The sequence below is a fragment of the Orcinus orca genome, chromosome 13 (assembly GCF_937001465.1).
Source record: "Orcinus orca chromosome 13, mOrcOrc1.1, whole genome shotgun sequence".
NCBI classification, from domain to species: domain Eukaryota; kingdom Metazoa; phylum Chordata; class Mammalia; order Artiodactyla; family Delphinidae; genus Orcinus; species Orcinus orca.
In genome coordinates, this window is record NC_064571.1 from 81,278,541 (window position 1) to 81,305,670 (window position 27,130).

At 37.9% G+C, this 27,130-nt stretch overlaps 2 long non-coding RNA genes across 4 annotated transcripts in view; one reads left to right on the plus strand and one right to left on the minus strand.

Moving 5' to 3' along the window:
* LOC117203257 (uncharacterized) overlaps window positions 1-27,130 on the minus strand; it is an 80,834-nt gene that overhangs the window by 39,475 nt on the left and 14,229 nt on the right. The gene's annotated exons all lie outside the window — the stretch shown is intronic.
* LOC125960763 (uncharacterized) lies at window positions 4,962-26,966 on the plus strand. Its single transcript, XR_007470765.1, has 3 exons — window positions 4,962-5,186; window positions 8,400-8,524; window positions 24,010-26,966. It is a non-coding gene; the product is annotated as an uncharacterized LOC125960763 (long non-coding RNA).

The following is a 27,130-nucleotide window of genomic DNA, read 5'->3' on the forward strand; positions in this document are numbered from 1 at the left end:
CTGAATCCAACAACACATTAAAAGGATCAAATACCATGATCAAGTGGGATTTATCCCAGGGATGCAAGGATTCTTCAATATATGCAAATCAATCAATGTGATAAATCATATTAACAAATTGAAGGATAAAAACCGTATGATCATTTCAATAGATGCAGAAAAAGCTTTTGACAAAATTCAACACCTACTTATGATCAAAACTCTCCAGAAAGAGGGCACAGAGGGAACCTGAAACATAATTAAGGTCATATATGACAAACCCACAGCAAACATCATTCTCAACGGTGAAAAACTGAAAGCATTTCCTCTAAGATCAGGAACAAGACAAGGATGTCCACTGTCGCCACTCTTATTCAACACAGTTTGGGAAGTTCTAGCCACAGCAATCAGAGAAGAAAAAGAAATAAAAGGAATCCAAATTGGAAAAGAAGTAAAGCTGTCACTGTTTGCAGATGACATGATACTATACATAGGAAATCCTAAAGATGCTGCCAGAAAACTACTAGATCTTATCAATGAATTTGTTAAAGTTGCAGGATACAAAATTAATGCACAGAAATCTCTTGCATTCCTAAACACTAACAACAAAGGATCAGAAAAAATTAAAGAAACAATCCCATTTACCATCACATCAGAAACAATAAAATATCTAGGAATAAACCTACCTTAGGAGGCAAGAGACCTGTACTCAGAAAACTGTAAGATACTGATGAGAGAAATCAAAGATGACATAAACAGATGGAGAGATATACCATGTTCTTGGATTGGAAGAATCAGTATTACCAAGATGACTATACTACGCAAAGCAATCTACAGATTGAATGCAATCCCTATGAAATTACCAATGGCATTTTTCACAGATTTAGAACAAAAATGTTTACAATTTGTATGGAAACACAAAAGTCCCTGAATAGCCAAAGCAATCTTGAGAAAGAAAAATGGAGCTGGAGGAATCAGGGTCCCTGACTTCAGACTATACTATTGCTACAAAGCTACAGTACTCAAAACAGTATGATACTGGCACAAAATCAGAAATATAGATCAATGGAACAGGATAGAAAGTCCAGAGATAAACCCATGTACCTATGGTCAACTAATCTATGACAAAGAAGGCAAGAATATAATGTTGAGAAAAGACAGTCTATTCAATAAATGGTGCTCAGAAAACTGAATAGCTACCTGTAAAAGAATGAAATTAGAACACTCCCTAACACCAAAAATAGAGAATGGACTTGAGGACACGGGGAGGGGGAAGGGTAAGCTGGGACAAAGTGAGAGAGTGGCACTGACATATATTCATCTCCAAATGTAAAATAGATAGCTAGTGGGAAGCAGCCTCATAGCACAGAGAGATCAGCTCGGTGCTTTGTGACCACCTAGAAGGGTGGGATAGGGAGGGTGGGAGGAAGACACAAGAGGGAGGGGATATGGGGATATGTGTATACGTATAGCTGATTCACTTTGTTATACAGCAGAAACTAACACAACAATGTAAAGCAATTATACTCCAATAACGATGTTAAAAAAAATGAAATTCGAAATGGATTAAAAACCTAAATATAAGGCCAGATACTATAAAACTCTTAGAGGAAAACATAGGCAGAACACTCTCTCTCTGACATAAAATGTAGCAAGATCTTTTTTGACCCACCTCCTAGAGTAATGGAAATAAAAACAGAAATAAGCAAATGGGACCTAATGAAACTTAAAAGCTTCTGCACAGCAAAGGAAACCATAAACAAGACCAATAGCCAAAGCAATCTTGAGAACGAAAAACAGGGCTGGAGGAATCAGGCTCCCTGACTTCACCCTATACTACAAAGCTACAGTAATCAAGACAGTATGGTACTGGCACAGAAACAGAAAGATAGATCAATGGAACAGGATAGAAAGCCCAGAGATAAACCCACGCACATATGGTCACCTTATCTTTGATAAAGGAGGCAGGAATGTACAGCGGAGAAAAGACAGCCTCTTCAATAAGTGGTGCTGGGGAAACTGGACAGGTACATGTAAAAGTATGAGATTAGAACACTCCCTAACACCATACACAAAAATAAGCTCAAAATGGATTAAAGACCTAAATGTAAGGCCGGACATTATCAAACTCTTAGAGGAAAACATAGGCAGAACACTCTATGACATAAATCACAGCAAGATCCTTTTTGACCCATCTCCTAGAGAAATGGAAATAAAAACAAAAATAAACAAATGGGACCTAATGAAACTTAAAAGCTTTTGCACAGCAAAGGAAACCATAAACAAGACCAAAAGACAACCCTCAAAATGGGAGAAAATATTTTCAAATGAAGCAACTGACAAAGGATTAACCTCCAAAATTTACAAGCAGCTCATGCAGCTCAATAACAAAAAAACAAGCAACCCAATCCAAAAATGGGCAGAAGACCTACATAGACATTTCTCCAAAGAAGACATACAGATGGCCAACAAACATATGAAAGAATGCTCAACATCATTAATCATTAGAGAAATGCAAGTCAAAACTACAATGAGATGTCATCTCACACCAGTCAGAATGGCTATCATCAAAAAATCTAGAAGCAATAAATGCTGGAGAGGGTGTGGAGAAAAGGGAACCCTCTTGCACTGTTGGTGGGAATGTAAATTGGTACAGCCACTATGGAGAACAGTACGGAGGTTCCTTAAAAAATTACAAATAGAACTACCATATGACTCAGCAATCCCACTACTGGGCATATACCCTGAGAAAAACATAATTCAAAAAGAGTCATGTACCAAAATGTTCATTGCAGCTCTATTTACAATAGCCAGGATATGGAAGCAACCTAAGTGTCCATCATCGGATGAATGGATCAAGAAGATGTGGCACATATATACAATGGAATATTACTCAGCCATAAAAAGAAATGATACTGAGTTATTTGTAGTGAGGTGGATGGACCTAGAGTCTGTCATACAGAGTGAAGTAAGTCAGAAAGAGAAAGACAAATACCATACGCTAACACATATATATGGAATCTAAGGGAAAAAAATGTCATGAAGGACCTAGGGGTAAGACGGGAATAAAGACACAGACCTACTAGAGAATGGACTTGAGGATATGGGGAGGGGGAAGGGTAAGCTGTGACAAAGTGAGAGAGTGGCATGGACATATGTACACTACCAAACATAAAATAGATAGCTAGTGGGAAGCAGCCGTGTAGCACCAGGAGATTAGCTCAGTGCTTTATGACCACCTAGAGATGTGGGATAGGGAGGGAGATGTAAGAGGGAAGAGATATGGGAACATATGTATATGTATAACTGATTCACTTTGTTATAAAGCAGAAACTAACACACCATTGTAAAGCAATTATACTCCAATAAAGATGTTTAAAAAAAAAGTTGTTTACAGCATACATACAAGATAAAATTAAATTTGAGAAAATGTAAGCAGATGAGGAATACATATAAGAAAGATAAGCTATAGCTAGCAGGGTGGCTGGTATGTGGAATGAATTCTGTGAAGCCCTACACAGTAGACAGAGATCGACCACACATTCACTCCTAAGCTTTCTAGCCAACAACACAGAGAGGGAGACACAGTAGATGATGTGGCTTCTACTTCATTTTGAGGACCAAATGAAGCATTCACAGGAAAATAAAGCAAAATGATTCCATTTAAGAAAACAGGAAATGCTCAACATCATTAATCATTAGAGAAATGCACATCAAAACTACAATGAGGTATCATCTCACACTGGTCAGAATGGCCATCATCAAAAAATCTACAAACAATAAATGCTGGATAGGGTGTGGAGAAAAGGGAACTGTTGGTGGGAATGTAAATTGATACAGCCACTATGGAAAACAGTATGGAGGTTCCTTAAAAAACTAAAAATAGAACTACCATACGACCCAGCAATCCCACTACTGGGCATATACCCAGAGAAAACCATAATTCAAAATATACATGCACCCCAATATTCACTGCAGCACTGTTTACAATAGCCAGGGCACAGAAGCAACCTAAATGTCCATCAACATAGGAATGGATAAACAAGATATGGTTCATATATGCAATGGTATATTACTCAGCCATAAAAAAGAACAAAATAATACCATCTGCAGCAACATGGATGGACCTAGAGATTGTCATACTGAGTGAAGTAAGTCAGACAGAGAAGGACAAATATCGTATGATATTGCTTATATGTGGAATCTAAAAAATGGTACAAATGAACTTATTTACAAAATAGAAATAGAGTTAAAGATGTAGAAAACAATCATATGGTTACCGGGGGAAAGCGGGGGGGAGGGATAAATTGGGCGATTGGGATTGACATATACACACTACTATATATAAAATAGATAACTAATAAGTATCTACTGTATAGTACAGGGAACTCTACTCAACACTCTGTAATGAGCTATATGGGAAAAGAATCTAAAAAAGTGTGGATGTGTGTATATGTATAACTGATTCACTTTGCTGTACAGCAGCACAAAGTAACACATCGTAAATCAACTATACTCCAATAAAAAAATTAAAAAAAAATTTTGTACCATAAAGAATTTTGTTGCTAACTACTAAATCAGTTATATATATATATATTTATATAAATCATATATATTTTTTAATATGGGTATATATATATATTTTATTTGGGGGGTCATCATAGGAAATATTCAGGTATTGTACAGAATGCAACATTATTTGCGGTGTTTACCCCAAACATCACTTTTTTCCTCTATACTTTAAAGGTCTAAAGAATATGAATCCCTAATCACCTGTCCTCTTGAGTACCAAGAATCCTAATATACTGAACTTACCTTTGCCTCAGTGAACAGTCAATCCTGAGATCTTTGTGGCTTGATATTATTTTGATAATAATTAAATTTCTGGTAGAAATTACTTCGGTAGAATTTTCATTACTCCATTTATTCACCCAACAAGTATCATTTAGTATCTATTTTGTACAGTAGTGTTCTAGGCAAGAGAATATATCATCATTATCATAACATCATTGGGGCAATAATAATATTAAAACAATAGCAAAGCTTTTATTATGTAGTGCATACTAAGTGCCCGCCATTGTTTTAAGTGCTTTTACATGTATTAACTTATTCTACTCTACGAGGTAAACAGTTTTAGCATTCCATTTCACAGATGAGGAAACTGAGGACTAACGAAGTTTATGAATAAGCCCCAAATCATCTAACAAGTAAGTATGAGAACCAATGTTTGAACTCAGGCAATCAAAATAGATATCTCCTGGTCTCATGACTATCCCACGCTAATATAGTGAGAGTATTCTATACAGGGTGAAGAATTTTCCATTTCAGTGTTTCGAGTCATCTATACAGATGAAATTTTGTTTGCAAGAGAGGTGAATAAGATGAGGAAGAAGTGACAATGGATCACGAGCTTGTATGTTTCTCTTTTCCTGGACGTAAGTCCAAGCAAACTTCTCCCTGCACACGGGTGACCCCTTCCCTGAACAGACACATTCAGACCATGTTAGCAGAAGACCATGTTAGCAGAAGACCCTGTGGCCCAGACTCAAGTAACAGCAAATGTTTTTTCAAAGCATTCACCGGTTAGGGTGCTATTCTTCAGGCATGCCATTTCCCAGAAGGTTCTTTTGTCTTTTTCCCCAAGCCTCCCCTGATTTTAGCTCCATTTATTTTGCTTGTTATCCTCAGGGCCTTGCACAAGTTCCCAGGTCTTAATGCAGCCTCACAACAGGATTTGAAGGGAGTGAATCTTCAGTGACTAACACTGTTGGGAATTCTGTTAAAGAAACACTTTCCTTATTAAGAGAAAATCTGTGCCCTGCCTCTAGGTCACTCTTAGCTTCCAGACACTGCTTGAGACAGCTGTGATTCTGATTGCTTAATTCTGTTCTAGAGACTCATAGAGAGCAGAAGCACACATTTTAGAGTCTACAGACCTGAGTCAGGCTCTCACCTTTATCCCTTACTAACTGTGTGATTTGGACAAGGTATTTCACTGCTAGTTTCCTTGTGTGAACACCAGGGGTATAAGTCCCACATTGAGCGATCACAGATATGAAGAATGAATAATATTTATTAGGTAGGAAGTACTCAATAAATAGTAGTGTATTTCTCTTCTCCCCAGACTTTAAAAAAAATACATCCTTAGTGATTAGGTGGAAGAGAGAACAGGAAATATGAACTGCTGAGAATTTAACTCCTTAGGATAGATGCATGAAAATAAAACAGAGTCATCAAAATTATTTCTAGGTTGTTAAATGCAGATTTTGCTCCAAATTAGCATCAGAACCATCTTCCTGAAACACAGCTCCAAATATTTCCTTCAAATCCTCACAATCTCTCAACGGCTCTTCACTGCCTGCAGGGTCAAGTCCAAGCCTCTTGGCTGGACATTCAAGACCCTACATAACATCGAACAAAATGAAAATAAAATTCTTAGGCCTCGCCACTTCCCCTTGTGTAATTATGGTCCAGCAAACGAGAAACATTCATTATTCCTAGAAGATGCTTTCCTGATTCTATGCCTTTGTGCCTCCTCTATCTTTCTCTTGGCACGTTCTCTCTGTATTTCTGCCTGGTGATTATTCCATTCTTTAAAGGCTCTCTTTAGAAGCAATTACTCTTGGCCTCCACAACTTCATGGGTCAGCAATCACAAATCACTCCCCTTGTCACTTCTCCATGGTATTTTGTGCTCCCTCTATCAGAATGTCTTGGATTCCACCTTGAATTTATTTGAGGGTGTGGTCAACTACTTCCCTTTTAGTTCATGGGCTCAAGAGCAGGCCTGAGACTTTATTACCTTTAACTATTGTAAAACGTGGCACAGTGCCTCACGTGATGGTCTGTCCTTAATAAATGTTTATTCATTGAATGAAATAGATAAGCTGGACATAAAAACTTTGGCCCAGAGTTGCCCACCTAGATTCTAATCCTAGCTGGTGATCTTGGGAAAGTCTTTTGTCTACAATCGACAATGTGGTTAGAAGCTTTCAAGTTAGACTTCATGGAGTCAAGTTCACTGAAGACCTTCTGGCTCAAATCTGAGGGGAGACGGAATTCCAGGCTTTCTCTCCTGTTACAACGAGCAAAGTTCCTCTTTCATCTATTCATATCAGGGATACCAAATGAGCTTTTATTTAAAGAAAATATTTTGTACATTAAACAAATTACACCATGAGACTGGCTAATCCGTGAGGATCCTTCCATTTCTCACTGCCAGATCTGTCATAAATACACACACAATCAAAGACATATTTAAATGCTGCTCCATGATAACTGGGACTGATTCAAAGCTTCCTCAAATTCAGAAATGAAGGGGCAGAACACTACTCCTTACTGGATACTTAATATATGTTTTGATTATCTACTAAGTGCCAATTCAGTGCTAGTAATTTTACTAGTTTATATGTCTACATATATGTCTCTGTTGTAGATTTTAACTTTAAAATCTACAACATAGGCATAAGTTTTCTCACTTTACACATGACAAAGAAGATGGAGTAAAAAAATGCCTCCCATTAAACAGCCAGGAGGAGTTGGATCCCTGATAGAAAGCAGGTATGACCAGCCTAAAAGCTTGTGCTCTTTCCCTGGGATGACACCTACGTCAATACAAACGGATTCTGGGAATTGAAACACACATACTCATACCCAAAACAATGGGGTGGTTTTGGAAACACCTCTCTTCTCTTCATGTGTAAGATGTATCTGTTATTTGGAGAGTAGCAGTGACTCAGACAGCCTCATTACAATTTCCCATAAGAGGTTCAGCTCAGACCAATGAATGTAATGATTATAAAGCCTGTTCCCATGCTGTTCAACTCATATTTGCTCAACCAGGAGCTGGCTTGCCTATACTAGAATTGTATTCACTGCCCAGAAAACATGCAGGGAGGCTTTAGCTAGAGTACCCAGCAGGAAACAAAAGCCCAGCTTGGTCCTGGAGAGAGGGAGGTGGTGCAGGCTTAAGGGGGAGTCTGAGAAGTTCAGTTGCGGGCATAGGGCCACGTGATGGCTATGCTGAATTAATTAAATTTATGGAGGGAACTTTGGATACAAATTAGTAGATTTAGGCAGGTAGTAAAGCAGGATTTTGTGGGCTTTAGCTGGAGACCATTGAAAGAATGATGTTTTAGTATCTTATCCAAAACAGAGTGCCCTGAGCAATATCCCTGAAGGGAACCGTAGGAACTTGGACATCATTTAGTGCTGAAGTGTCAAACTGTTTTGATTGTATTTCACTCTGATGAGAAAAATTCCAGGACATCACTTACACCATCCTTTTCTCCAGTTGAAAAAGAACCAGTATCCAAGCAGGACCCTGTGTGGCCTTCCCAGAACAGACCCCTCCCTCAAATCCTTTGCTTTAGCTCCCCTCTGAAGTACCTAGATAATAGTATCTGATGCATATTTCCTTAGTTTTACAGATGCCAAAACCACCAGTAAATGGAAGAAATTAACTACTTGATGATCATAAGTAGCCCCTAGACCTTCTGGCACCTAAGGATTGATCACCATCAACCAATCAGAGAATTGTACACGAGGTGATCACATCCCCTGGGACGCCCCTCCTTCACCCTGCCTTTAAAAATGCTTTGCTGAAACCCATGTCCTCAAGTCCATTCTCTACGTCTGCATCTTTATTCCTGTCCTGCCCCTAGGTTCTTCAGAACCATTTTTTTGTTTGTTTTAGATTCCATATATATGTGTTAGCCTACGGTATTTGTTTTTCTCTTTCTGACTTACTTCACTCTGTATGACAGACTCTAGGTCCATCCACCTCACTACAAATAACTCAATTTCGTTTCTTTTTATGGCTGAGTAATATTCCATTGTATATATGTGCCACATCTTCTTTATCCATTCATCTGTCAATGGACACTTAGGTTGCCTCCATGTCCTGGCTATTGTAAATAGAGCTGAAATGAACATTGCATCTCCAAAAATCTTAATAAAACACAACAGGGGGAAAGGAAGAGAGAGGAAAGTGATTAATATTTATAAATGTGTCTATATTTACATGTAAGGGAGTATACACAGCTATATATTACACATACCTATACAACGAGCAAGAAAGAAAATATGCAAAGTTGCTGCAGTTCTCTTCATCGTAACTAGTCACGAAATCTTAGTTGATGTCTGTAATTTCTTTCTTTTGCTGTCAATTCCACATACCCTTTTTCCTCACCTAGCTCCTCACCTGGTTACCTGAAAGATCTTAAATCACAATGGTCCTCAACAACAAAAAACCAAACAACCCCCCTAAAATAGGTATAAGACCTAACTAGACATTTCTCCAAAGAAGAAATACAAATGCCCAATAGGCACATGAAAAGATGCTCAACATCTCTAATCATTAGAGAAATGCATTAGAGAAATACAATGAGGTACCACCTCACCCCAGTCAGAATGGCCATCATTAAAAAGTCTACAAATAACAAATACTGAAGAGGATATGGAGAAAAGGGAACACTCCTACACTGTGGGTGGGAATGCAAGTTGGTACAGCCACTATGGAAAACAGTATGGAGATTCCTCAGAAAACTTAAAATAAAATTACCATATGATCCAGTGATCCCAATCCTGGGCATATATCCAGACAAAACTGTAATTCAAAAAGATACATGCACCCCTATGTTCACAGCAGTACTATTCACAATAGCCAAGACATTGGAAACAACATAAGTGTCCATCGACAGATGAAGGGATAATGAAGATGTGGTATATATATACAACGGAATACTACTCAGCCATGAAAAATAATGAAATAATGCCATTTGCAGCAACATGGATGCAACTAGAGATTATGATACTACGTAAAGTAAATCAGAAAGACAAATGCCATATGATATCACTTATATGTGGAATCTAATATGTGACACAAATGAACCTATCTACAAAACAGAAGCAGACTCACAGACACAGAGAACAGATATGTGGTTGCCAAGGGGGAGGGAGTTGAGGGAGGGATGGAGTGAGAGGCTGGGATTAGCAGATGTAAGCTAGTATATATAGAATGGATAAACAACAAGGTCCTCCTGTATAGCACAGAGAACTCTATTCAGTATCCTATGATAAACCATAATGGAAAAGAATATTAAAAAAAGAACATATATATATATATATATATATGTATAACTGAATCACTTTGCTGTACAGCAGAAATTAACGCTATGTTGTAAATCAACTATACTTCAGGGAAAAAAAAAGCCAGGCAGCAGAAATGATCCCCCAAAACCCCTGAAAAACAAAAAATAAGAAACAATGGTCCTGATTTGGGGTTATCTGTAATTTTTCATTAATTTTACCATTATATATGAGAGTACTAATAGGCACACCAAGGAAGCCTCCAGTTCTAACCAAAGTCCTTCTTAACCTAATTAGATCACAAATAATCAATCCTTCCTTGGTAAACAAAATTAATCATTCCCAGCCAGTTCTTGATCCACTGGTTTGCTGACATCTGGGGTTTAAAATGGCCAGGGGGTTAATAAAAAGGAACAGCTAAGCAAACCTCCACCGAGTGCTTAGAGACTCTGTTTTGATATTGGGTGCCCTCACAAATCCCTGAGGCTCCATGGGGAGGAGGTTGAAGAGTTTTCTTTCCAGGTAGCCAGTACTGTGTTCAAATGATGCTGTCATAAAGTATCACCTAAACTTGTATGCTTTGAAGCCCATTTTGCCAAGGGGCAAAAAAGAAATGGACATTTCTGAAGCTCAGGACAGCATTGTAACTTAAAACACATGGTTCAGTATGACACTATGTGGCATGATATATTTGAGTTTCTGGGAGGATATAAATAAAAGAGCATTAAAGATGGTTTAAAAAAAAAGTTAATAAATAAATAAAATGGCCGGGGGCAATCTCAACTTCCAAACTAGTTCCTTGTTGGAAGCATTTTCAGAAGAGTTCAAAACTGTTAAGAAGTGGTATCAAAAATACAGCAAATAGAGAAAGGGATCACCTCCCCCTTCTCCCACTTCATTCCTAGGTCCATGTTTCTTGCTGTTGGAAAAGTAAAGCCACAGACTGATGGCTGATTCCAACCATATACTGCATCCTTGGGAATGTGTCACAATTACCAGTGGAACTGTAGATTTAATGGTCCATTACATGTGTGTCAGGCCAGATGATTTTGGGGTGGTAGGATATATGGAAAAAGCAGAGAATTTTGTGAGAGCCCACCGATAGATTTTTTTATGCTTTAAGTGAGTACCTTGGTCACAAGCAATACTGTATGGAATACCATGTCAGAGAAGAAGGCTTTCTGTGAGTTCAGGGTTGGTTAGGCTGGCATACCAATAGCAGTCAGGTGGGGCAGGGGAGGCAACTCCATATCCAAAGTATATGATTATTCCAGGGATGAAAAATAATAGCCACTCCCTGCTGGATGAAGTCCATTATCATCAAGCTGTTGCCAGGTGGCTGGCTGGTTCTCCTAGGGAATGATATCGCTTATCCGGGCTCGTTATTGGTCTCTGCTGTTGGAAAGTAAGGCCATCAGCACTGGAAGTAGCCGTGACATCCTTGGAGAGGGGAAATGCATGCTGTTGAGCTCATGCACAGCCTCCATCTACAGCTCCATGACCACTGTGTACACACAAACACACCCAAGGTAAACCAGGCATTGTGCTAAGGTGGGTACAGAGCAGAGTAGTGGGGATCAGATCAGGCAGGGCCTTGTAGTCCCTTGGTCAAGCATTTGGATTTACTGAACAACAATGGAAAGTCACTGATGGAAGATGTTCTGCATAGGAATGATGGGGTCTATATCTAAAGACGGTTCCTACAGCATTATGAGTATGGGAGGCAAAGCTGGGAGTCTCGTCAATTTCCATACATACCTTTATACACATATTTGAACTTCCATGTAATATCCATAACGATTTTATACTTTTTCCTATAAAACTATCCTTCAAAGAAACAAATACACTGTCACCCTCCCCCCGTAAAGGGGACAGAAAATACCAACAATCATTGACTTCCAGGCCCAGTGAGCAAGTACTAACGTGGCTGGGACAAGAGAGTAACCAACATTCACACAAAGGGTCACCTTGCCCATTTCTTTTGCAGTAGATGCCCTGGGTTAAGCAGTGACAAGAAACAAATATCTTCACACTTTGTGCCCATTCTAAGAGTCCATCCTCAGGCTACTCAGCACAAATAAACATCCTTCTGCACACTTGGACATTTCATGAAACAACAACATTGCATGCTGTTAAGTAGAAGCATGATAACCATCTTACAAAGAGTTCTGCAGAACCAGAAAAGAAAGATATTAATTACTGCAGAATATTTTGATAATTTACATAGAAAATCCAAAAACTGATAAAATTTGAATTCAAGATCCATATTCAAAGATAAATGTCAATCCTATACACCAACAATTTATTTTCTAGAGAAAGATATTCGCAACAGCAAGTTAAATTATAAGGCATATGGAAAGAAACCTAATAGAGATGTATAATATCCACATTAAGAAAGTTATAAAACGCTGTTGAAGGAGATAAAAGAAGATTTATCTAAACAAGCAGATGAGCATGTATAATTTGTTTATGGATAGGAAATCTCCCTATCCTAAAGTGGTCAGTTCTACCCCAAAATAATCCATATATTCAAGACTATTTAAATCAAAATCTCAACGTGATTTTTTCATGTCACTAAGTAAACCACTTCTGAAATTTTTGGAAAAAGCAATTATCTAATATTTTCCGAAATGATTATAAAAAATAAAAAAGAACCAAGATAGCTTGCCCTATTAGACTTAAGACTTTATAAACTATGGTAATTAAAACATTAAGGCAGAGGCTTAGAAGTTGACAGGTAAAGGGAATCAATTGGAGAGACAAGAAAGTCATTCAGGAACATGCAGAAATCAGTACCTGGTGTGCATGGCATACAAATCCTGTGCAATGACGGACTCTTTAGTAAAAGGTATAGTGACGCAGTTAGCTTTCCTTATGGAAAATACAATCTAAAGCAATACTTCACATCATACAAAAAATAAATTGCAAGTGCATAAAATATCTAATTTATAAAATCAAACTTGCAGGGAATTCCCTGGTGGTTAGGACTCTGCACTTCCACTGCAGGGGTCATGGGTTCAATCCCTGCTCAGGGAACTAAGATCCTACAGCCATGTGGCATAGCCAAAAAGAAAATTAAAAAATTAAAAAAATAAATTGTGGAAAATAAATAAATAAAATAAAACTTGTAATACACTTAAAAAATGTAGAAGAAATGTCTTTAAGACATCTAAAAATGTAAGCATTTCTTAAATAAGACAGATTAAAAAACAGAAAAGATCAATAATTCTCATTATATCAGAATTTTAAATTTCTGTAATATAAAGATACCATATACAAAGTTTGAAAAGGGCCACATTTGGAGAGAATATTTCCATTAAACATAAAAATCAATATTTAAAAGAAAAATAATTCAACAGAAAAAAATGAACGACAGAGTTAACTGAATGAACAGACAATCCCAGAGGCGCAGCCAATAAATATATAAAAACATGTAACCTCGCAGGAAAGTGAAACAAGGAGAGGCTTATGCACAGGTATCGGATGATTGGCAAAACTCGGTAAGTCTGATATTACAAAGTGTTAGCCAAGATGAGGGCAAATCAAAGCTTTCATACTCTCTGTAGTGTGAATATTAATTTATAAAATGAATTGAGAGAGCAATTAGAAACCTAGTGACATTGAAATGAACATATCCTGCTACATAGCAATCCTGCTCCTTGGTTTACGCTATAGAAAAATTCACATACTAAGAGAGTAGAACTTTAGCATTTACACCACCGAAAGAATAAATAATTACATGAGGCGATGGATGTGCTAAATCAAATAATTAACTGTGGAGTGACATATACAACATGACAGCATTAAGGCAAATTAAGAGGGGATAAAAAGCATACCTAAAAAGTGGTGTGGAAGGGTACACTCAAATCAAGATAGACGCTTCCTTTGGAGAGGGAGACTTAATAATCCAATTTGGTAACAAAGGAAGTTCCCCCCCGGCATTGTATGACTGGAGCTTACATGATAAAATATTTTTATTAATTCTTGTTGTTGGGTATTGGCATTTCCTTCTGAATTTTTTTTTTAACTCTTCAAAATTAAAACACACACAGAGCTCTCAGTGACCACTAAAGAATGGAAGAAAAATGGAGAAAATGGCTCTTGAAAAGTTTATTAACAGAGAACCAAGAAATGGAACAGTTAATGGAGTAAACCTGTGGGAGACAGAGTCAAGGGATAATTTTTCTTTTTTTTTTTCAGATATAAAAGGCTAAAGGATGCTCCTAAGACATTGGGAAAGATTCACTAGAGAAGCTAAGACTTCTTTTTTTTAATTGAAATATAGTTGATTTACAATGTTGTGTTAGTTTTAGGTGTACAGCAAAGTGATTCCGTTTTATATATATATGTATTGTGGAGTCATTAAAAGGTAGAGAGATGTTTTCTCCATTGAAAATAGAAAAAAAACGATGGTGCAAGTTTATACAGGACTGGTGGTGTGAAGACCATTAGTCTTCCCCAGTCCGGGTGGCTGTTTCTCCCCATAGATTTGGGGAAGTCAGCTGGAGTAGTGTCTTATAATCACCACTGGAGGCCAGAAGTTGCCCAGTTCTGCTGTCATTATGACTGAAGGCCAGTCTTGGTAGGAGATATGAGTCTGCAAAGACACTGGGTTGATGTGTAGTATATTGTGGTGGGTAAAGAAGGAAGCTTCACACAAAGATAGTGCAGAACTTAAGCCGCATCCTACCCCAGGGGTCAGGTTTTATCCATGCGTGCAGGTGCTTTTTGGCTTCTTGTGTTGTAATTACTCCCATGTCCAAATCTGTTCCTTTGACAAAAGATTCCTCAACGGAGAGTTTGGAACATTTGCAGCAACCATTGGTACAAGGAAAGTGCAACTTCCTTTCCCCTTTCTCAGAAACTTATTTCAAAAAGAATGTTAATGGAACACATAAGCAGCTTGGAAGTAGTGAATGGAGGCATGTCTTAGTTTTAAAATTTTTGATCCTAGACACCTACCCCTGAGAGAGGAATACTAGGTGTCACCTAGTATATATTAAGAGGGCACCCATACCAAAACAGATAAAGCGATTCACATCTGATGACTTTAATTTTCGGTTTGAAATGTGAAGCTAGGTCATCAGCTGAGAGTGAGGAAGAGATGGTTTGAGAAGAGAATTAGCTTTGAGACAGTCGTTTTGGACCATGACAAAAAGAAATATTAGAGACACATGGAAGGACTCCTAGGCAACTCTCCTTTCAACTTAATGATCATGTAGGGAAAATAAAACTTGTTAGCACATGTGTGTGATTTTCCTCAGCCAGAGTCAGCTGCTCAGGTGCAGATCTCGAAGATATGGATCAAAATTTTCATCTAGGATGAGTAAAGGAGAGGAAGATAAAGACCAAGAAAATGACAGAATTTTTAAGAGATTAATAATAGTGATAATGAATCAAGCAATTCATGACCAAAGAGCTGAAAAGTGGGAATTCATTAGCAGTGAGAAAGTGATGGCGTCATTGGCTTGAATCCCTGATGAGGTTAAAAAAAAAAAGCACAGGGATAAATGGGGGTTCTTAAAGGCAAGAATAATAGGAATTTATAGATGGAAATTAGGATGTTTACTGTTGGGCTTCCCTGGTGGCGCAGTGCTTGAGAGCCTGCCTGACGATGCAGGGGATGCGGGTTCGTGCCCCGGTCCAGAAAGATCCCACATGCCGCGGAGCGGCTGGGCCCGTGAGCCATGGCCACTGAGCCTGCGCGTCTGGAGCCTGTGCTCCACGACGGGAGAGGCCACAACAGTGAGAGGCCCGTGTACCGCAAAAAAAAAAAAAAAAAAAAAAAAAAAGATGTTTACTGTTATAATTTTGGAAGTTATCTAGTCTTAGGTGATGATAAATTCTGGAATAAAACTTCTGACTCGTGTGCAAATAAATTACTGGAGTTGAAGAGATAAACTGAGAGACTGTTGGATGATTAATTCATGTAGATGCTGAGGTCCCTGACAACAGGAATTGAGACAGAAAGACTATGGTCCTAGAAGTAAAAAGAAATGAAGAAAAGACAAGTTCCTTCATAGAAGACAGAAACCAGGGGGAAAGAAGAGGTCCTACCTTGATGATAAGAGCTTCAAAAGAGGAGGAGATATGTCCACACCCCCCAAGAGAAGGAAGGATGTAAATGATCTGAAACTAGCAAAGAGGAGCAAGTGGACACCTAACCAAACCCCTGGCCCTCAGATGAGAAGTGAACAAGACCACAAAATCCCACAATCCGCTTAATTTTGAAAGAGCCGCAAAGAAAGTAATGTCCTCATGGGCAGCCTTAGTTTACTTCAGTCAAAGTAGTAGAAGGAATGTTCAGAAAAAGAGGTTCTGAGTATAAGAACACTGACAGAGAACAGTCCCAGAAGTTGCAGAGTGCCCGATGGAAGATTTGGAGAGGGAAGAAAAGAGTGGAAAATTACATCAGATGAGGGGATGTATACAGGGCAGTAGGGGAGGAGGGCAAAGGTACTAATTGCTGCCTAGGGGCAAGGACTTCAACACAAACACAATCAAAATCCCAGTAAGTTATTGTGTGATATTGACAAACTGTCTCTAAAGTTTATATGGAGAGGCAGAAGACCCAGCCTAACCAACACAAGATTGAAGGAGAAGAACAAAGTTGGAGGGCTGACACTACCCAAGTACTATAGCCTTATTATAAAGCTACAGTAATCAAGAGTGCGGTATTGGTGAAAGAATAAACGAACAGATAAATGGAACAAAATAGCCCAGAAATAGACGTTCACAACTATAGTCAACTGACCTTTGACAGAGGAGCAAAGGCAATTCAGTGGAGAAAAGACAGTCTCCAAATGACACTGGAACTGGACATCCACATGCAAAAAAGTGAATGTATACACAGATCTTACATCTTTCACAAAAATGTACTCAAAATGGATCATAGACTTGCATGTAAAATGTAAAACTATACAACTCCTAGAAGATAATATAGAAGAAAATCTAGATGACCTTGGCATTGGCAGTGACTTCCTAGATACAACAAAAACATGAAAGTAAAAGAAGAGAATGGTAAGTTGGATATGATCTGCAAAAAACACTGTTAATAGAATGAAAAGACAAGCTACAGGCTGGAAGAAAACTGATCTAAACATTACACATATTCATGTGAGAGGTAACCACAACTGGTTAACCACACCGGGTGATAGGTACATACCTAAACGAAGTATGTTAAAATGTTTGGAGCTCGGCGGGAAACAAGACCTACAGCAACAACAAAAAGATAGCATGCAAATGCAAAGAAAAAAGGAGCAGCAGTTTCAACACTAATATTAGGAATCATGAAAAATAAATCTCCACTTTATAATTATTAATGGGACAATCAGAAATTATGACTTCATGTTTGCGTATGTTAAGCAATAAAGGGTAATAATGTATTAAGCAAAAATATGATAAAAATACAACATGAATGGGAATATTTAACACTTTTTCATTGTTTACAGATTAAATAGATCAATCATGCATAGATATAGAGTAGGGGTTGGAAAATATTTTCTGTAAAGGGCCAGATAGTAAATACTTTAGACTTTGTGGCTATATGGTCTCTACTGAAACTGCTCAGCTCTGCTGCTGTTGTATGAAGGCACCCATAGACAATGTGTAAACAAATTGGCATGACTGTGATCTAAGAAACTATAACACAGCTGCCAGCTGCATTTGGCCAGCGGCAGTACTTTGCCAACCCCTGGTATAAACTATCTGAATAACAATAAAAATACCCATCTCAAGTATGCCTATTTGTTTTTATACACATGTGCACACACATAAAACTCTATACCCTTTACATCGAGACTGCATCCTCTTTTCAAACACTATCATTCACCTACCGCATTCTAAAGAACAATAATTGTTTAGAAAGGATCAGATTTGTTCAGCACAATAACCACACAAATAGCAAAAGTATAAATTTTAAAAAGCAACCAATTATTTTTAAAAAGCTTTCTCTTGACCACTCTTGAACCAAGCAAGTTCATGTATCTAGTGCAGGATATCTAGTAAATAATGTCAATGATATCACTGTAGTTCAAACTGTAGAGATCGTATCAGCACTGAATATCTAAGCTATGAGATAAAGCTAAGAATGTTCTAGGGGAAAAAAAAAAAAAAAAGAAAAAAATGAAGCTTTAAATGGTTTCATTTTTAATCATGAAAGAGTAAAACTGGAATAATTTCACTGAGTTCATTACTATATACAAATAACTTGCCTGGGCAGATCCTACATAATAGCTGCAGAATAAGCAAACCAAGGAAGCAGCACCATGACAAAATTATTTTAGTTTGTGTGAAGAAATCTATTTCTGCAGGAGTCTGCTGTGTTTCTCATGACTGCGTGCCAAAAAGTGCAGGACTTCACCTCATTACAACAGAACTCCCATCCTGAGACACCTGCTGAGGGATTCAATGATGATTTATGTATGTACTGAGGGGAATCATGGAAGCTATCAACATGATCAACATAGACTTCTATTTGTAAAGGTGAGCAGACAAGCAAAAACCACCAGATACATGAAGAAAACTGGCCACTCTAAAGAAGATTACCTAACTGAGAAATCATAGTAAATACTGTCTAATAAACAAGAATTTGAGATACAGGGAAATCACAATGGGAGATAGACAGATAGATAGACAGACAGACAGACAGACAAATGGATTTGAGGTGCTAATAAAGTATTAATAAAACTGGCTTCTTTTGGCAAAGGAGAAATTAAAAAGTATATCAAAAATTAAAATTAAAAAAATTAAGTAGTGAATATCATAATGGACAGAACTGCATACTGAATTAATGAAAAGAGAGCCAAAATTCTCCCCAAATTCAAAGAACAAAGATAGGGAAATAAAACTTATGGGAGATATAACCAGAAAAAAAAATTGAAAACAACTCTGAATTCTGGGGGAGGGGGAGGATTGTGAGTCAAAAATTTTATTGTAAACTAAATTATTATTATTAAGGAAAAAAAATTTAAAGACATGTAAAACCTCAGAAGAATATATTCACAAATCTTTCTGAAAAAATTTATTTCATGTTAGTACCTGAGTAGAAAAATCAATAATATATGTAGCTGTAGTCTAGTTTAGCAGTCTTGGGGAAGACTGCAAGGACAGAGGGGAAAGGGAAAGTAAGATTCCTCTATCCCATCAACCTGATAGCTCCATGGGATTGAGGTCACGCTCAGGGTGAGTAGCTTAAGGCAGTAACTGGCAGAAGAGAAGGGGAGCACCTCATGGAGCTGAAAAGAGAATGAAGAACTGTTCCAAAAATGGAAGCAAATACAAAGAGCTCGAGAGAGATAGCAAAATCATAACATTAGTTTATTCCAATGAAAGAGAGGCACGCTTTTATAAAGAAGAGAGGGAGAACCAGACACTTTAAAGATGATGGATGGATGAATTGATGGGTGAGTGGGTGAATGGATAATCCAATATATGTGCATACATGAACATCAACAGAAAACATTCTGGATCCAAAAATTAGGTATGATTTATGGGGATTTTCCTTTTTTCCTTTTAAGTCTTTCTATTGTTGTAAAGTGGTATAATAAGCACCTATTTCTTTCATTATAAGAGAAAAAATCTTTATAGATTTAAAATAGAACATTAATACTTTATCTAACTTAGCATATTTAAAAAATTACATTAAAGGTCCTCCCCATCATCAACTTGAAAAGAACATCTATAGAAAACCTACAGCTAAATCACACTTAATGGTGAGAAACTAGAAGCTTTCCCACTAAGATAAGGAACAAGGAAACAATGTCTCTTCTCACCACTCTTTTTCAACATTATACCAAATGTCCTAGCTAATACAATGAGACAAGGAAAGGAAATGAGAGGTACACAGACTGGGTAGGAAGAAATAAAACTGTCTTTGTTCACAAACGGCATGACTCTATATAGAAAATCCAAAAGAATCAGCAAAAAAACCCTCCTGAAATAAGCAATTATAAAAAGGTTGCAGGATACAAGGTTAATATACGAAAGTTAATTGCTTTCCTATACACCAGCAATGAGCAAGTGGAATTTGAAATTAAAAACACAATACCATTTACATTAACACACCAAAAAATGAAATATTTAGGTAAACCCAAACATAACAAAATAGGTACAACAAATATTTGAAGTAAACTACAAGTCTCTGATTAAAGGAATCAAAGAAGAACTGAATGAATTGAGAGATGTTCCATTTTCATGGATAGGAAGACAATATGCTCAAGATAGTATTTTTTTTTTCTAACTTAATCTATAGACTCAACACAAACCCAGTCAAAAACTCAGTAAGTTATTTTGTGGATATTGACAAACTGACTCTAAAGTTTATATGTAAGCACACACACACACAAAAAACCCAAAAAACAAAAACAAAACAGAATAGCCAGCACAATATTGAAGAACAAAGTTGAAGGACTGACACTACCCCATTTCAAGCCTATTTCAAAGCTACAACAATCAAGAGTGTGGTATTGGTGAAAGAATAGACAAATTAATGGAACAGAATAGAGAGTTCAGAAATAGACATACATAAATACAGTTAGCTGATCTCTGACAAAGGAGTAGAGGCAATACAATACAGCAAGATAATCTTTTCAATAAGTGGTGCTGGAACAAGTTGATATCCATGTGCAAAAAAAAAAATCTAAAGACAGAACTTTATACCCTTCATAAAAATTAACTCAAAATGGATCACAGACCTAAACAAAAAACATAAAACTATAAAACTCCTAGAATACAACACTAGAGAAAATCTAGATGGCCTTGGATATGAAAATGACTTTTTAGATACAACACAAAAGGCATAATCCAGGAAGAAAATGATTGATAATATGGACTTCCCTGAAATTAAAATCTTCTGCAATGCAAAAGTACTGTCAAAAGAATGAGAAGACAAGCCACAGGACAGGGAGAAAATATTTCCAAAAGACATCTGATAAAAACTGCTGTCTAAATTACACAAAGACCTCTTAAAACTCAACAATATGAAAGCAAACAGCCCAATTAAAAACGGTCCAATGATCTTAACAAACACCTCATCAGAAAAGACACACAGATGACAAATAAGCATATAAAAAGATGCCCCATATCATTTGTAATCAGGGAAATGCAAATTAAAACAATGAGATAGCACTACATACCTATTAAAACGGCCAAAATCTGAAACACTGACAATGTCAAATGTGGGCAAAGACCTGTAGCAGCAGGAACCCTCTCTCATTGCTGGTGGGAATGCAAAATGGTACAGCCACTTTGGAAGACAGTTTTTCAGTTTTTTTACAAAACTAAACATACTCTTACCATACAATCCAACAATTGGTCTCCCTGGTATTTACCCAAATGGATTGAAAACTTAAGTCCACCAAAAACCTGCACTAATATTTATAGCAGCTTTATTCATAATTGCCAAAACTTGGAAGCAACCAAGGTGTCTTTCAGTCATTTAATGGATAAACTGTGGTACACCAGACAATGAAGTATTATTTGATACTCAAAAGAAATGAACAATCAAGCTATGAAAAAACACGGAGGAAACTTAGATGCTTATTACTAAGTGAAAGAAGCCAATCCGAAAAGGATACGGTATCATTCCAACTATATGACCTTCTGGAAAACAAAACAAAACAGAGACAATAAAAGGATCAGAGATTGTCAGAGGTTGGAGGGGGGCGGAGTGGGGAGAGGAATGTACAGGTGGAACACTGAGGACTTTTAGGGCAGTGAAATTACCTTGTATGATATTATAATGGTGAATAAATGTTATATTATTTGTCCAACCCACAGAATGTACAAAAGCAATAGTGAGCCCTGATGTAAACTAGGAAATCTGGTTGATTATGATGTGTCATGTAGTTTCATCAAAGGTACTACTCTGATGGGGGATACTGATGATGGGCGAGCCTGTGCGTTTGTAGGGACAGGAGGTATACGAGAAATCTCTGTACCTTTTACTCAATTTTGCTGGGAACTTATTAAAACTGCTTTAAAAAATAGTCGATTAAAAAGAAATCATCCCCATCAGATAACTCAGTCATGACTTGAAAAAGAGTTAATCACACAAAATTACGGTTAAAAAAATAAAACTCTTGTTTACGTTCCAGGTCAAAATAGTTATATGGCCAGACCAGTATGTACCAAATCCCTAAATGCAAAGCATCTTTATTGGAAAGAATCTTCCTTCACTTCATGTCCATTCTCCAACTACTTATTTCACTTTTATTTATTTAATTTTTGGAGAGAACTGACAAGCAAAACTCTACTCATCACTCTGAAGATTTACTTCAAAGGCTTACAGCAATTTACCCCATGCCAACTCAAGCAAACAATTACTCCAAAATTGGGAGAAAATCCATTTTTTCTGAATGTGAAACTTTTTCTCTATTTACAAGTTCAAATAATTAGTAAAGCAACTCAGAATTGAATTAATCAAAGTATAATAAAGTAAATTGAGTATTCTCTGATTTCAGGGTACAATTAATTTTTTTTCGTAATTTTAAATATATAAATAAAGTACCACAATTACAAAGAGAATGAAAGCAGAATCAGTCTCAATTATAGTGAAAGGTATTATTTTTGTAATTTGTTTAATATAATAAACACCATATTGCTTAGAAAATTGTGCTCAGGACACCCAACTGAAGGTCAGATCAATGTCAGTGGAAAGGAGTTTCGTCTTATTTTCACTTTCCTTCTTCCTAATGATAGTAACTCACATGCGCAGTCTTCAAAATGAACACCTGTCTCCCTCACAGCCCTCCCACCGCTGCTCTGTAGGGACATTCTGCATGACAGGCTCTCTTAACACAGCATGAGGTACCTGGTCCATTTGCAAGGCAATGTATAATTTTCAAAGTTTGGATGGAGGATAAGTAGTATACTGGAAATAAGACATGTCACTGAAAACAGAAATATAAAAGAATAGAGCCTAACATAACCAATGTAATAGTCTCCACAAGCTGAGAATACAAATGAAGTCATGGTATTTTTATTTTTCCCTACAAATCACTGGAACCCCATTTCCTTATTAGCAGGAAATCCAGTACTCCCCTCTAAATATTAATATGTGTACCCCATCCCTTAAATTATTCAAGAACCCCAGTTTCATGCTTCACCCAGAGCTGAATCCTCTGTTAATGCCAAGCACGGAATAAACTGGACTCCAGCTAGTCTGTTATTGTCATAGATTCCTACGGTCACACCGTATCTTTACTGAAGTTTACCCTACACAATCTGATTGGTGATGTTCATCTACTCTAATAATGATATTTCTGCTTGTTGAATCCCAGGTTCATGACGAAAGGATGACTCCACTTTTCTGAACGTGGGATTCAGTTGATAGCACTTAGCAATCTTAGCATACGTGTCTGAGAAGGAAAGCAGCCCAGAAGCCTCAAATAAAGAATCTAGACTTACTATGCCTCCCCCACCCCATTATCAACTCTCCAAAAACACTGGGTCACCTTCTTTATGAATTTTCTAAAAAAAAATAAGAAAAGCCTCATTAAATCCTATTCCTGGAAAATTAAAGATATTTTTTCTCCATCCAACTTTGTCAGGGCGCCTACACTTAATAATGCGAAGATGATTTGTTATTCTAAGAAAGTATCCTTAGGAATTTCAGGGTGACTCTCCACTCTGGCTCATACTAAGAAGAAAAGCGTTTTGCTGCCACAGAAAGGAAACTAAAATGTTGATCACCTCCAGGGAAACCCTTTGGTAAAGCAGCTGGTTACACTAAGAATAGAAACTTTGTTTTTCCTGTCTTCTGAAAAGATAGTAATTTATCAAAATGGTACTCTCTACTTATTGTTGTGTGCTATGCTCTCACTCACCCCTTATTTTAACCATCTGCTATATCACTATATAATAGAGGGGAAAAACTGACACTTATTGATGCATCTATTTAATGCCATTTAATTACATGATCTCATTTGATCCTCCCTAACAGTACTGTGATGTACCTTTATGGATAAACAATGACTCATCAAACTGAGTTGCCTGCCTCAGAACTCCAGCTGTACGGCTTGTGGGCAGGACTTGAACCAGACCTACTAGAGGCTATCACCCCAAACTGTATAATTACCGCAAGTTAAGAGGAAAGAAAAATGAATCTCAAAGATATCAAATAACAGACCTATACTACGATCTCACAGCTGACAAGAATCCAACCTAAGAGTCAAACCCTCCAAATGCTGGGCCTGTTTTTCACAGCATTTTTTCTCCTTTCAAAGAATAAGAACAAAGTCACACTGCATTAGTGACCACATCTGGCTCTAAGACACTTCCTTTCTGTCAGCATCAGAATGAAGAGAGGCAGACGCTAGTGAAGGTCATCAATCATCTGGAAGAAACCCTGAATGGGGCCCATTAGCCATAAAAACAAGATGTTTTGGGACACCTTTCAGAAATTCTCTTTCAGTGACCTTCACAATACAATGACGACCTTGTCTCTGTTATCAAAGGACTGTCAGCAAGCACTTAAGGAACTCACCTGCCTGCTAAAATGCCACACAGACCAATGGAAAATTTCCCTCAATCAGGAGCAGAATGTCAGGGGCTCCTCCTGATTCCACAAGATCGGGAGACAGCCTAGCACAGCTCGGGGGCCGCTGCCTGTCCGTCTGACCTTTGTCAGCATCGACGTGACCAGCCATGGTAAGAATTTAACAAGGAAACCACTAAGGTCCTTCCCCTCTCCATTGCCTTTGAGAATACTTAACATTTTCACTTTCAGCTACAAAAGCAAACCTTTATTTTAAGGGCAAGTCATTTCTCCATAGGAGACTCAGAGAAAGTTGAAAGCCTTCAGTCAACTAAACAATGTTGGAATCAACCATTATCGGATATTATCCCATATGCTTTATATAAATTATTGCATTTAAGCCTATGGAAAAGCACAGGTGAGGATCCTGGGTTTCTGCGCATGTAAATAGTTTAAAAGGCTTGTCCTAGCATCAGCTGCTAGCTGGGGGTGAGCTCTCTTTCTATGGTACCAAGTTCCATCCCAGAAAACCTCCTACAGAGAGTTTAAGGACAAAACACAGACAGGTAGGCAGGAAGTGTCAGGGAACCTGATGTAACCTAGCAGGACCCTATGAGGTCTTCCCAGAAAACACCCCCACCCATGTCCTCCGCCTGCCTTTTGCCTGCAGAAAAACTTTAGTCAAAGAATAAACTTAGTAAGAGAAATGAGAAAATGCAAAAAGAAAGTAAAACAGTCGAGCAAGACAAAATAATAATACTTTAGCCACTAAACAAAGTCAGGACCTTTAGTTCCTCCTCAAGGGCTACAGATAATATTCTGAGCCATGTCCTTTGAGCTGTTTTGCAGATGCTGAACCCCCACTCCCCACCCCCGAGGTGGGAGAAGTGAACTGTGTGCTGCCCACGAGCACGCAGACCCCAGACCAGTTGGAACCAGAACGTTAATGGCGTTGACTCCTGATGACCTCACCACCAACCAATCAGAAGAATGTCCACGAGCTGCTCACACACCCCACAATTGCCCTCCCTCACCCTGTCTTTATAAACCTTTCCCTGAAAGCTTTCAGGGAGTTCAGGTCTTTTAAGCACCAGCTGCCCTGGCCTCCTTCCTTGGCGCCCTGCAATAAAGCTATTCTTTTCCACTTCACCCAAAACTCTTGAGATTCAAATTGATGCCAATGTACAGAGGCCGGGTTTCGGCAACACTGAGAAGTGTAGGATATCCCATTCAGCCCCTAAGGAAGTGCAGTCCTACACCCACACCCGCCTCCGCTGTCCTCTTCCCCTTTCTAAAACCACCATAGACACAGGTCTGGTGAGTTGCGAGGCAGACGGGCAGGGGCCTCAGCATCGGTGCCCTCATTCAGCCAACAGCAAGCTGGTGACTCCAAGCAACTGCTTACCCTCTCTGGGCCTCAATTTACACATCCATAAAGGGGGGGCTTTGAACAAGATATCTGCCAGACTCCATAGTTCTAATACCCTCTGAGTTTATCATCCTCAGATGGTTATAACAACACTATAGGTTGACATAAAATATTAAATTGCCTTATTCAATAATTAATGAATGGAAATGAATTAGCGGTGATGTGTTATTTTCTCAATAACCTTTGAGCCAATTCACTGAGAATTAGAGAAGTGTCAAACTCAGAATACAGACTTTTACACCACAAATTGTTCCTGCTTTGGGGAGGGCAAAGGTAAATATCAACTAATACTTTTATCATGTTCTACAGTTTATATAATCCACATATATTCTGTTATTAAATCTCCACCAGTCTTTGAAATAGACATTAATGTTCCCAGTTAACATTATTAAGACCCAGAAAGTATAAATGAGTTTGCCCAGAGGGGACAGGGCTAGTAGGTGGCAAAGCCAGGACCAAAATCCTTGCCTTGCCATTCCAAATCTCATGTTCTTTACACATGCACACATTTTCTTTAGAGTAACAGTCAGTAGAATCCATTTTCACCCAATGAATTAAAATTCAACATGTACCCTCAAAGACATCACTAGATCTATTCGGAATATGACATTTCTGAATAGTCTGAAGTTAATTATTTGTTATGCGTCCCTAAAGTTCCAGCTTTTCATTTTATAAAAGCAAACATGAGGGCTTCCCTGGTGGCGCAGTGGTTGAGAATCTGCCTGCCAATGCAGGGGACACGGGTTCAATCCGTGGTCTGGGAAGATCCCACATGCCGCGGAGCAACTAGGCCCGTGAGCCACAACTACTGAGCCTGCGCGTCTGGAGCCTGAGCTCTGCAAGAGAGGCCGTGATAGTGAGAGGCCCGCGCACCGTGATGAAGAGTGACCCCCGCTTGCCGCAACTGGAGAAAGCCCTCACACAGAAATGAAGACCCAACACAGCCAAAAATAAATAAAATAAATTAATTGAAAATCACAGCCGAATTAAAAAAAAAAAAGCAAAAATGAGAAGGAAAAAATATTGGAATATTTCTACTTTTTGCCACTGAAAAGTGAATTTTTTTTTTAACATCTTTATTGGGGTACAATTGCTTTACAATGGTGTGTTAGTTTCTGCTTTATAACGTGAATCATTTTTTTGAACGAAAGGTTCACT